General features: G+C 37.3%; 1 protein-coding gene across 1 annotated transcript in view; it reads left to right on the plus strand.

The window, feature by feature from the left end:
• Positions 1-12,787, plus strand: part of LOC131438107 (threonylcarbamoyladenosine tRNA methylthiotransferase) — a 206,456-nt gene that overhangs the window by 140,068 nt on the left and 53,601 nt on the right. The window lies entirely within an intron of this gene.

The raw sequence follows: 12,787 nt of genomic DNA on the forward strand, positions 1-12,787 counted from the left end.
CTCAGTGTATACGTCCTTCCCTCTGGTTGAGTTCGGATTTGGAATTTATTTTCACTTTACCAACACTTTTGGTGTAATGGAGACTAGAGACGTCCTTCCTTCTTTTGAGTGTTTTTTATTGGTTTAATGTCACTTTGTATGTGTGCAGGGGAGACGTTCTTCCTTCTGAGCTCGGATTTGGATTCGCAGCAGCGTTCACTTTCACTCTTCTATTTATTGACTTGTAACAGCTTGATCTTTAAAGCGCCTAGCAAACCAATTTGAATTCTAACTTTACTCAGTCTGATTTTTGCACCAGACACACTTTATACTTACAATTTTTTTCCGGGGCCACCACTTTATGTTGCTTTTGTCCTGGAGATTTATTTCTTCTTAAAGAAAAACTTTTTTTTAGCCTTTCTAAAAAAACTCAGCCTTTATTTACTAATCCTAAGACTACGTACAATAGTGTCATGTTGGACACGCGACTTTGAAATCAATTTTTTTTACTTTTATTTATAAATACATTCCTTATCTCGTAGCAGAAATTTCTGGTCTGGTGGACGGTCTTCTCATTCTTCTGTAAATAGGATTAAACACTAGATATGATTAAAATCCTAAAACATAAGAAAGATTAGAAACACCTCCTACTCTCAGGCCAACAGTATTGAATGCTGTTTATTTTTACAGATTATCAGATTGTGGCACGCCTATTTCCTTTATTTATCTTACCTGCTATCGGATAGGCTAATTTGAATTTTCCCTACGTAACAGTTACATTATTCCGAAACATTAATTCTGTTTCGGTTTGTTATTGCAACGGTTTCTCTGTCTCCGTCTGTTATTCCAGTTAATCTAGTTCTTATATTTCTATTCAGTATTTGAATAGGTAATATCCTATTTGTCTTAAAAATTGAAATATCTGCTCCGGAATTTATTTATTTATTTTTTCATCAAACAAATGTAGACTACAGGCCAAAAAAAGTTACAATGGTTTTTTATAACATATGCTATACATTATTTCTACGATTTGGTTTCAATTTTTCTTTTACTTGTTTCCTGGACATAATTAGTTCGATTTTTTGGCAGTTTTCGTTATAAAAGCGCATCATTTGATTAACAGGATTATTTTTGGCATAATTTGTTTTATATTTTTTTCTGAGAATATTTGACGACTTCTGAGATTACGACTAGGAGCATAAAATTTTAGTTGTGAAAGCAATGATTCAGATTGTACTCGTTGGGAAATAATGTCGTATATAATAAAAAGCATTGTAGCTGTGCGGTTTTCTTCGAGTGTTTGTAAGTTTTTGAGCATACAACGCGCTTTATATGATGGAAGAGGAAATGTAGTCCAGTTTAGTCGACGAAGCGCATACAAAAGAAATTGTTTTTGGACAGATTCGATGCGTTCTACGTGTACGGAGGTACAAGAACTCCATACTATGCTGCAGAATTGCAAAAATGGCCTGACATAAGATATTGTTTTTATAGTTGATTTTTATTGTTTAGAAGTCCTGAAAATTATGACTGAAGTTTAATGAAGCCTAACATACTATTTGCTTCATTGACAATTGTACTATAATGTTCTACGATAGTAAGTTTTGAGTCTAAAATTACGCCTAAATCTCTTATAATTTTACGTTTTTCTACAGGTTGGTTTCCTAAATATATGTTAATAGAAGGAGACATGATTTTTCTACTAAACGTTACTGAACTACATTTCTTAAGGTTTAGTAGGAGTAAGCTTTTATTAAACCAAATGTTGAATACGTTAATTTCATATTGGAATACTTAAGCATCTACAGCATTTTTTATTTCCATAAAAAGCATCATGTAGTCTTCATATACAAGTACTTTTAGATGTTTGAGTAAGAAGGAAATGTCATTTACGTACAAGATAAAAAGAAGAGAGCCTAAATGTGAACCTTGGGGAACACCTGAAGTGACATTTATCGATTTGGAGTATGTGTTTTCATAGCGTACAATTTGTGTACGTTTTGTGAGATATGGTTCAAGCCATTCCAAAAGTTTTTGTTCAATGCCATATTCTCTAATTTTGTATAGTAATAATAGTACGTCAATTCTGTCGAAAGCTTTGCTGAAGTCAGTATAGAGAGTTTCTACATAATTTCCATTGTCCATAGCTTCCAAAGTGTATGTAATGAATTCCAAAAGATTTTTTTTGACGTAGAACGACCTTTGAAAAAGCCATGTTGTTTTGGAATTATGTAATTTTTTACTTGTTGAAATATTTTTCCATTTATAATTTTTTCAAATAATTTGGAATGCACGAGATAATGGCAATTCCTCGATAATTACGTATGTCTGATTTTAAGCCTGATTTGAAGACCGGTACTAAGAAGGAGGATTTCCTTGTTTCTATAAATATTCCTGTCCTTAGAGATAAGTTGAAAAGATGGTGTAATAGTGTTTTGAGTTCAGTAGCTAATTGTTTCACAAATATTGGTGCTATTCCGTCAGGTCCAGGTCCCTTTGCTGCGTTGAGGTTTTCAAATGCAGTGAATATTTCTTGCTTTGATAATTGATTGACACTGATGTCATTAGAAAGCTCCGATATGAATGAAAAGTATTCACGTTCACGATCTGTCTCGGCATATGATGTTTATATTTCTTGCAAATTTCAGTGCTATTAGATCCAGTAGTTCCGTCTAGGTTCATCTAGGAAGGAAGGTTGTTATTCTTCAGTTTTGTTTTAACATAGCTAAAGAAATTTTTGGGATGCTCTTTGATTACGCTTTCAACTTTAAGATATTCTTCGTGTGCCGAGTTGATTGCTATTTTCAGGTTATTGCAAATGTCGAGGTAGTTTTGTAAATTGATAACACTTTGATCTTTTCTAGAAGTCTTATGTGCTTTCTGCTTTCTATTTTTCAGGTTTGTCAACTGCGGGTTGAACCAGACGGGACATTTGCTATTGTGACTTCTTCTTCTTTTTACTGGTACAATTTCCGAAATTAAGTTGTTGATAATTAGATAGAATATTTCCACTTCTTCATTGACGTTTCCTTCTACACTCAAAAATTTTTGCCAGTTTAATGTACTTAGTCTACGTTTTGCTTCTTCGAAATTTGTTTTGTGGTATTCCGGCACTTTCTTGTATTCTATTATGTTAGGGAGAGACATGTTGTGCATGAAGATGGAATATTCAATTGCTATGTAAAATGCTTCATTTTTCCAGAGTGGATTTGGTGAGGCATTCAAATAGAAGTCTTCGGTACAGTTTGTGAAAAGAAGGTCAAGATATGAATTTTGTTTGTTTTTCATCGAATTTATTTGATTCGAGCCGAATAAAGAAATGTTGTCGAAAAGAAATTGAAGTGTTTCATTTTCTCTGCAATTGGAAGCAGAATGGATTCATTTTGTTCATCGGTGATGAATTCAACGTTTCGTTGGTTAAAGTCACCGTGTATGTGTAACTTATCTTCTGGTTCCATATTCGACATAATTTTTTCTACGGTTTGAAAGAATAGCTCGAAAGTTGTTTTGTTAGCATTTTCAGGGGGAAATACACAGAGGCAAAAATATGTTTTTGTTCTGATATAAATACTTTGGTCCCAGTTCGTGCTCACATCTCAGCCAACGCAGTCGAAAATCGTTTGCGGTCGAAGCAAAAGAAACAAAGACAATACAGTGCAGTGAACAATAGAGTGTACGGAATGGTCAAATACGATTTAACAAAGCCTGAAACTTGGCCAACAAGGCCAAATTCAATTTGTATAGATTTCAAGCGTTGCAAAGTTAGACCAGCAGCAAATGAAATTGAAATCTTACTTAAAGAACGAATGCATCTAGACGCTAATAATGTAACTGAGATTCAATTCAACAAGGCGTCTAACTGTGTGTACATTATGTTTAAACGTGAAAGCGATGCAATTGCATTCGCTTCGGTTAACAACGAGGTGCACAGCGTTGAGTGTGACAACATTAAATACAAAATTCCTGTGCACATGGTAGACAATGCCATACAAGTACGCGTGTATGACCTTCCCCCGCAGTCCACCGATGAATATGTTCGGGAAAGTATGTCGCAGTACGGTGAAGTTCTTTCCATCGAAAGGGAAGTATGGCGGAATTTTTTTCCGGGTATCCGGAATGGCGTGCGAGTGGTACGTATGCAACTACGTAAAGCAATTCCATCTTACATCATTTGTAATCAAGACGGGAAACATCCGTATAAAACGCTGATTACGTATGAAAATCAACTGGTTACATGTCCGTTTTGTGAACAACCTGCACACTACGGTAAACCTTGCACTGAAACTGCGAAAAGAACATCTTCAACAAAAGATAAGGTCAACCGTTCAACATCGAAAACTAGTGAGCGTAGTACTCCTGTTTCACCATCAAACCAACCAACAACTGCAACCAATGTACAACAAGGCGCTCCTACAGCAACTAGCAACGAGCTCAAGACTGCGAACAACAAGGAAAACGAAAAGAAGGCGGAAATCAACAACAAAACCACCGATGCGGCAATGGAGGACGAGACGAGCCACGAACAAAGTGCCCCTCACCCCTCGCAGGAGGGAAATGGAAGCTCTTCTCCACCTAGAAAAAGAGTGACAACAAGATCCACTTCGAAAAATTGTATATTTAAAAAATCGGCTAATTCGGCCACGTAAAGCTTGTACGCAAATAGGCCTGAATAAAAAACATCTTTTAAATAAAAAAAAATACTTTGGTCCAAACATCTTCAAAAATTTCTTCGCATTTTACGCTTTCGTCCCAACTACTTTCAGTTCCAAGAATAACTGAGATAGAAGATGATAAAATATTTTGTTGAATTTCCTTCATTTTGGCTGGTCTTTTCATGCGATTTAAATTCTGACAGTAGACAAGAATTTCAATCGCATTCTGTTGTGAATGCGAAGAAATTTGAGGATTTGAATGAAGTGTACTGTCACTTACGTCATTATAGGATACTACCTCAATAGAGGTCGTTATTTCTGAAAATTTGGCCTTGTAAAATTGTGTTTAGCTTCCCGGATTAGTTGAAGTCGGCGGATGTGTTCGCTTGTCAAAAATTTCCCATAAGAGTCCAGGTCGGCCAGCGCTTCCTTAGGTTTCATTCCATATTTCTGATGGACTTCGATGAAGATTCGTATGAGGTGGTCAGGTGTTGTTGGACGGCCTTCTGATGCTCATAGCATTTTTGTACTAGTGGGTGTCATACCCTCGATGCATACTGTACATACTGCATGCATATGTTGACAAATACCGACAGACGACGTGCATTATCTTCGTGTTACGAAGTCTTGCTTCCAAGAAGCTTTCGTCGCCATTTGCAGATTTTGAAGGAAGACGTACAATGGGAGGACGCATTGGATCAATATCGAATTGGCTGTCTGTATTCATGTCGTGTGATATTGCAGATGTGTTCACATAGTTAGTGGATAGTGCAGCTTCGATGTCATCACTTCCTAAGACTGGCGTAGTGTTGTTTGGAATACTTGTTCCTTTGTAAGAGTTGATTGTTTCACCTTTTTGGAAATTTATGAATTTTGAGGCAATATCTGCACCTGGATATCCGGAGAACCCGTGCAGCTGCTAGTAAGTCCTTGTCCAAGGGTAAGGAATATTGTAATGGCATATTATTGTTATTGTTGTGGCAGGTATTGTTACTATTTGTGTTGAAATTTCTGTTGGAGTGCACGTTGTTTTTGTGGCTGTTGTTGTCGTGTTTGCTGTTGTAGTTGTTTTTACTGCGTATACTGTAATATTTGTTTCTGTTATTGTTGTTATCGAAATGTGTATTATTTTGTTGTTTCCGCTTCCGATGTTTCCATCTGAGGTTTGCTTTTTCTGCTTGTTTTTCTTGCAGCCGTCGAGTGCGCTGTTTCTTGTCATACATACTCCAGTCTCGTTTCCAGATTTTTTACTTCCAATGAAGCGCCAGCCACTGTCACATGCTTGAATTTCCTTCTCCATTTCTAAAGTTGTGCTGTCGAGTTCAGGAGTACAGTCCAATAGTTCTTCTTGTAGGCTTGGATGGGCGAATTTCTTTTCTGGCCTTGGGTTAGAAAATTCTGACGATACAAATTTAACTTCGTCCATAATTTGGTAGACGATTTTGTTCGTGTCTATGTTGAGACTACTAGCGTCAGCATCGATTGTTTCGAATTCGTAAAATTTTTGAAGTAGAACTGCAGTGCATTTCTCGATTGCCGACTGCGCATTAATTGCCAGTGTATTACTTTATTTACCCAAATCTTTAGCAAGTGATTCAGGCATACTTATGGTTTCTGATAGCTCAGAAAATCCACTGATATTTTTTCGGCTGCAGTATTAATGTTGTTTATTTTGGTTAGATCCGTTTGAATATCGGTCAATAATGACTCCATATGATTCAATGATTCATTCGATATGGCAATGATTTTGTCGTGAATACGGCTTACTTTACTAATTTTTTCTACAAGCTATCGGAAAAATGATCAGAAATTTGTGATTAAATTTTTAACAGCGTAAGATAAACATAAATAACTAAAAAATAAAGTTTCCTGAAACTTTTGGAAATAATGAGGAAATTTCATCGCGCTTACTTGTCTTTTTCGCACCCTGACGACGGTTTTGAGGTAGTCAAGCACATTTCAGTTCCGATTATCTATTAGATGAAGGGTAAACTTAGATAAAAAATCGTTCATTTCTTCTAGTGCTTCAGACGGAACTGGATGTCGAGGTGAAGTTCTCCCACCAACATCAGTAAGAACAAATCAGGTATAAAGCAGGAAACACTCAGGTCGTGATCTCAATCCAAAAATATGACAACACATTCAACATTGAGCTGAAACATTTGAGTATTCGACAACACATTCCGCATTGAGCTGAAACATTTTAGTATTCGCTCATATATTTTCTTAGTTAAAATTTTTAACAGGTGCTGGGAGCTTGGCTACTTCCCTTCAATGTGGAAGTTAACTAAAGTTATCCCAGTTTTGAAACCGGGGAAAGATCCTTCCTTTTCCAAGAGCTATCGGCCCATCAGCTTACTCTCAGCCCTATCCAAGCTGTTTGGAAAATCAATACAAAAGGCGAATTATTGCTTTCGCAGATGAACAGGATATATTACTGGAAGAACAGTTTGGGTTCCGGAGAGGAAGATCCACCATCCACCAACTCACAAGGGTTAACAACGTCATCCAGCAAAACAAATCAGTGTCCGACTGTCATGGCAATATTGGATATTGACAAAGGCATTCGATAATGTGTGGCACGATGTCCTGGTGTTTAAACTGCGTCGGTATAATTTTCCCATGTATCTTATTAAAACAATCAAAAATTATCTTGTAGATAGAGCATTCCAGGTTTTTCTGAATAATGCATTCTCAGAAAGATTTACTATTCCTGCTGGTGTACCCCAAGGAAGTATCCTAGGTCCCATCCTATACAACATTTTTACCTCTTACGGGTGGTGGTGTTTGGTCACAATTTGCTGATGATACTGCCATTCTTTACAAAGGTCGTATCATTAATGCTCTGAAGAATAAACTACAGACAGGTCTGGACGCTCTAACTGAATATTTTACAAACTGGAAAATTGTGATTAATGCAGCAAAAACTCAGGTCATTTTGTTTCCACATTCAAGATCTCCAAAACTTGTTCCATCAGATGAATGCCGAATACGATTCGGTTATGAGGTCATCCAATGGTCCGACGAAGGTATCTATCTAGGACTCACCTTTGACAGACATATGATATTCAGCTCACACGTTGACAAAATCGTTCAAAAATGCAGTATACTCATTAGATCTCTGTATCCGCTGATTTGTAGAACATCTAAACTGTGCCTGAAGAATCAGATGGCTGTCTATAAACAAATCATCTACCCCGCAATTGAATGCGCAGTCCCTGTTTGACGGGGCTGTGCACGAACGCACAAACTTAGGCTTCAGCGCATTCAAAGTAAGATCTTAAGGTGAAATGTAGCGGAATGCGAAAATCGCGTTTTTGATCAATTATTCAAAAACTAGGACTTCGGTCGTCAGGAGAAGCAGTCGGCAATGAAGGCAGACCTTTTACTTTGTATGAAGCCTCAAACGCTTAGGTTAAAGAGAAAAAGAAGATCCTGCTGCTGGTCGTTTGCATTGGATCAAAATACAACGAAAAATGGACAACAATGAGGAACATGCAAAATCTGCCCTTCTAATGGCTCCAAATGTTATCTAAAGAAACATAAAGATAGCTTAGATAGATAGATAGTTGTAATTTGTAGTAGAACTTTCTGCTGATTTGCTATATAAAATGCAACGACTCAGAGTAGATACGAACTCAACTCGTCACTCTCCATCACGAACGTCTTCATATAAGGTTCTTTTCAGAACCACCATTATTTTATCATAAAGAACTATACTGGTTATATCGTAATATTTAATTGTATGACAGAATGTTTAATGTAACTAATCTGTACTTTTGTTTAGGCGTATCGTTTCAAATTCTAGTAGTGAAAAGCAGAAAGCTTGTACAATTTACACAATCGGTCAACTTATTGATATTCGGAAGTATAAAGGAAGAGTGTCGGTTTTACTCGTATTCTCAACATCCAGTTATGTCTCCGACATTACACACCCGCACTTTTTTTAAATACTGAATAGGGGCCTGATTCGAGTCTCACTGGACCTTAATACTGTCCGTTATTTTTTTCTGCTGGCGTATGAGTTCCTTCAACTTTTTTTACATACTGAATAAGGGCCTGATTCTCGAGTCTCACTGGACCTTAATACTGTCCGTTATTTTTTTCTGCTGGCGTATGAGTTCCTTCAAATGGAATTGTTCGTAATAGTCCTCCTGACATTCGATGCATAAAGGAAGCATGAATGTACGCAGCAGTTCTTCACTATTTCCTGAACGCCAATACAGGCGGAATGAAATTTCCATCCGCAGGTTCCACTGCTATTTCAAAGAGAACGATTATCGTTCAGTTCACAGTTGACGACACCGCACTTTGCCATACTGCACTACGCGAAAAAAATATACACGTGACAAGGTTGTCGGAAGAAAATAAAAGTATAAAAAAGCACTACGCAAAGGTGGTCAAGAAATGTAAAAGTAAATAGTAAATAATTTGCGCGCGCTGGTTTGTGGTACAATGCCATAAAAAGCACCCGTTCACTCGAGCGGTTGAAATGACAATGACAATCTATCAGTAATGTACAAATTGAATTTGCCCTAAAAAATGATTTTGCATCGATTGCTGTTATTGTTATTGTGGTTGCCTTTCGTTCGGTTCTGAGACTGAATCAGATGTTTGAATTTGCATTTGGTTCATACAGGTTAATGCTTCTATTCCTGCAAAAAATACGTTTTGTCGACTGTGCAAAAATCGATTTGACCCATTCCTCATTTGTTGAGGATGGTAATGTCCATGGCCTTGGTCAGTATTATTGTTATATGAGTAATTTGAACTATTTGGACATTCGCGCTCGTATCTGTTTGTATAAGTTTGGTTATAATTGTTATTTGACCGTTGCGGTCCGTTATAGCGCTAATTTGCGCAGTAATTGCCTTGATTCATGAAGTTTTCTCTAGGGAAGCGGTTGTACTGTTTGAAATTGTTGTTATTATTTTGCCTTGCCCACACGGTTAGCACCTGCGCAGTTGCTGTATTTTCAGTTAAATTTACTGTACGTTTTGGATAGCTTCCTTTATTGTGTGGAAGTTACCTGCTTTTAGTATAATTTTGGTTTCAGATTGATTTATTCCTGATACCAGAGTGTTTAGCCCCGCTTCGGTAGCCATCGTTTTAATTACCTCAGGGGGTATTTGTTGTTTATATAAGCAAGGATGGATTTTATCGTATCAAAGAACGTTCACTGGCAACTCTTCAACGATTGGATCAGTGCCATCAAAGAGAGTTGGAAATCATCGCAACAACAAAAACCCGGCATGGCATAGAATCGACACTAGTGCGAGAGCGAATTTCTCTCGATAACATTTTTGAGAATCAAAGGTTAGCACGCTGCTGTGGGGATCTTCTCTGAAGCAACAAACGGTCGCTTATTCTCGTATCGCAATCCGATTCTATACAGGCAGTTGGTAATTGTGATAGAATCATTTTACTATTGCCGCTTATTCTAACTATTATTGTGTCTATGAAAATGTATGTGAATGTTCCACACAAGGGTTTTGAAATATTGCAACCTAGTATGAGAATCATCAAGTTGAATCATCGACTCGATTTTCTGCGATAATTGTCAACTTACGATTCTCTCTTGGGAAATTCCACACAGCGACGATCATTATCAGACTGTAATTTTTTTAAGGGCCGTGAAATACTCAGAGTATGAAGTGGAGCGAAGGAATGTGGAAGAATTCTCACGCGGTTCATGCATTGAGAGACTCGAGTTCTTGTAGCATCTTCTACCGGATTGAAAATGTTGTATACAATATAGATAGCAATATAGCAGCTTCTGTCAAATTTTCGGCAATCACCAACACTGTATATAAGTATGTTCGAGCGTAGTGGTTAGGTTTTCCACTTCTTCGCAAAAATTTGTTATTGCGCCACGCTGTTTGGTAGCTTTTAATTTAGCTAAAATACTTTCTGGCGTCGAAACGTCAACGCAGCCGCGTCTTCGACTATTTCTTCCAACCCGACACTGGACCAGAAAGTATTATCTCTAATCAGGAAGAATAAATCAATGTCAATACGTGATTTGGCCAAAAAAGCAGGAACGAGTGCCGGAATGATCCAGCGTATCAAGAGATGAAATCACCTGAAGACCTACAAGAAGCAGAAAATCTCGAAACAAAGTGTAGAACAGAAGAAGCGAGCAGCAACAAGGGCTCGGAAATTTTATTCGCGTCTTTTGCAGTGTCCGGATGCATGCGTTTGATAGACGATGAGACTTATGTAAAGGAGGACTCAAAACCCCTTTCAGGTCCACAATACTTTACTGTCGTCGTTGGATGCGATGCGGGCAGGTCGATTCAAGTGGAGAAATTCGGTCGAAAGGTACTGGTATGGCAAGCAATATGTTCCTGTGGTTTGAAGTCAACAATTTTGCACACTACCGGAACTACAGGGTCCGTCATCTAACATTTTTTTTTGAACTAGCGGTTATTTTGACATTGGTAACCTTAATGTCACTTCTGATTTGACAGAAAATTAGTGTATACGCTTGAGGAACGCGTGAAAATAGTGCAGTTTTACTTTGAAAATCATGGTAATGTTGCGGAATGTGTGCGAAAATTACGTATGAAAATGGGAAGAAAAGATGCGCGGTCAGCTCCGTATGTGCGTTTTGTTTTGAAAAGATTGAGAGAAACTGGCACTATTATTGACAAACCAATGCGTGATGAGCAAAAAACAGTGCGCACAACCGAGAATACCGCTGCTGTTGCCGAGAGTGTGCGTGAGACGCCAGGAACATCAATGAAGCGTCGATCTCAACAATTGAACATTTCGGAGACATCACTGAGACGAATTTTGCATAAAGACCTTGGTATGACTTGGTATGAAGAGGAAGACTTAGACACCATTTGGTTCCAACAAGACGGCGCTCCCTGCCGCACAGCCAACGCTACGATCGATCTTCTGCGCACAGTCTTCGAAGATCGAATTATCAGTCCAAATTCGGATGTAGTTTGGCCGCCTCGGAGCTGTGATTTGACGCCGTTAGACTATTATCTTTGGGGAGCTGTCAAAGATATTTGTTATGTGGACAAGCCAGAGACAATTCAGGCCTTGAAGGACAACATTCATGCAGCCATAGCTGAAATAAAGCTGCATACAATCGAAAATAAAAAAAACTGGACCGACCGTATGGCGTACTGCAAGGCCAGTCGAGGCAGCCATTTGAGTGAAATTATAGTCCACAATTAACCGGAAGGATTGTACACTAATATAAAAAAATAAATTTTGAAATCGGATTAACCTTTTGTATTCTATTGAACGTTAAAAAAAATTACATGGCGGACCCTGTATTAGCAGGAAAGGGAAAGCATCTTGAGTAGGGACAAAAAGCTAATTAGAACCCTTTCCTCATCAAAATGTTCTATAAGGAAACTATAAGGATATCATTATGAAATTCCTTATATTTTTTGCCTGTGTGTAATAAATGCAATATAACAAACGTATGAAGAACTTCGAGATTAATTTCGTTTCACAATGTATTCGAATTTTTTGGGATACTTTCTTAGACTAAAAGTATAATATAAATCACACAGAAGAAATTGTTAGTAAAAATCTGAAATTAGAATTTTTTCGCTATATTGTTTTCAATGTTGGAAAATAACTATCGAATTGTCAAAAATAACCATGCTTTCGAGCAAGGTTATTTTTGCCAATGACAAAATAACTGGTCGAATGTCAAATTTTAACTAAAAGTTCGAATAATTCGCGAGATAGTTCACAGACTTAATACACCGAAGAATTAAATGATGAAATCCGGTTGCATTGTGAAATATTTCGACGGTTGATTCCATTGGTTGTCGCGTCGACAGTTGTCTAAAACAAATTTACATAAGAGCAGGTGCAACAATTTATAAACTCATCTGTTTTAAGGTCGGTAGATTTACCCGGCCATACCTAATGATCCCTAATAATCTAAATGATTATTGGAGGGTTTTTTATTGGGTAGTATTTCACAATAATTTACACACTATCGTTCCACGCCTTTTTGTCCCATATTAATAAGATTATCATATTGAAAAATTCAACCAGCGTGTTTTTTAATTTACTTGAGTTTGAACGAATGCAGAATGTATGAAATTTGAAATTATAAACTCACTTCAAGATTTGACTCAGACGATAAAACATGTGCAAACAGACGAATAAAATCATTAAAT

Source organism: Malaya genurostris, chromosome 3, assembly GCF_030247185.1.
Source record: "Malaya genurostris strain Urasoe2022 chromosome 3, Malgen_1.1, whole genome shotgun sequence".
NCBI lineage: Eukaryota > Metazoa > Arthropoda > Insecta > Diptera > Culicidae > Malaya > Malaya genurostris.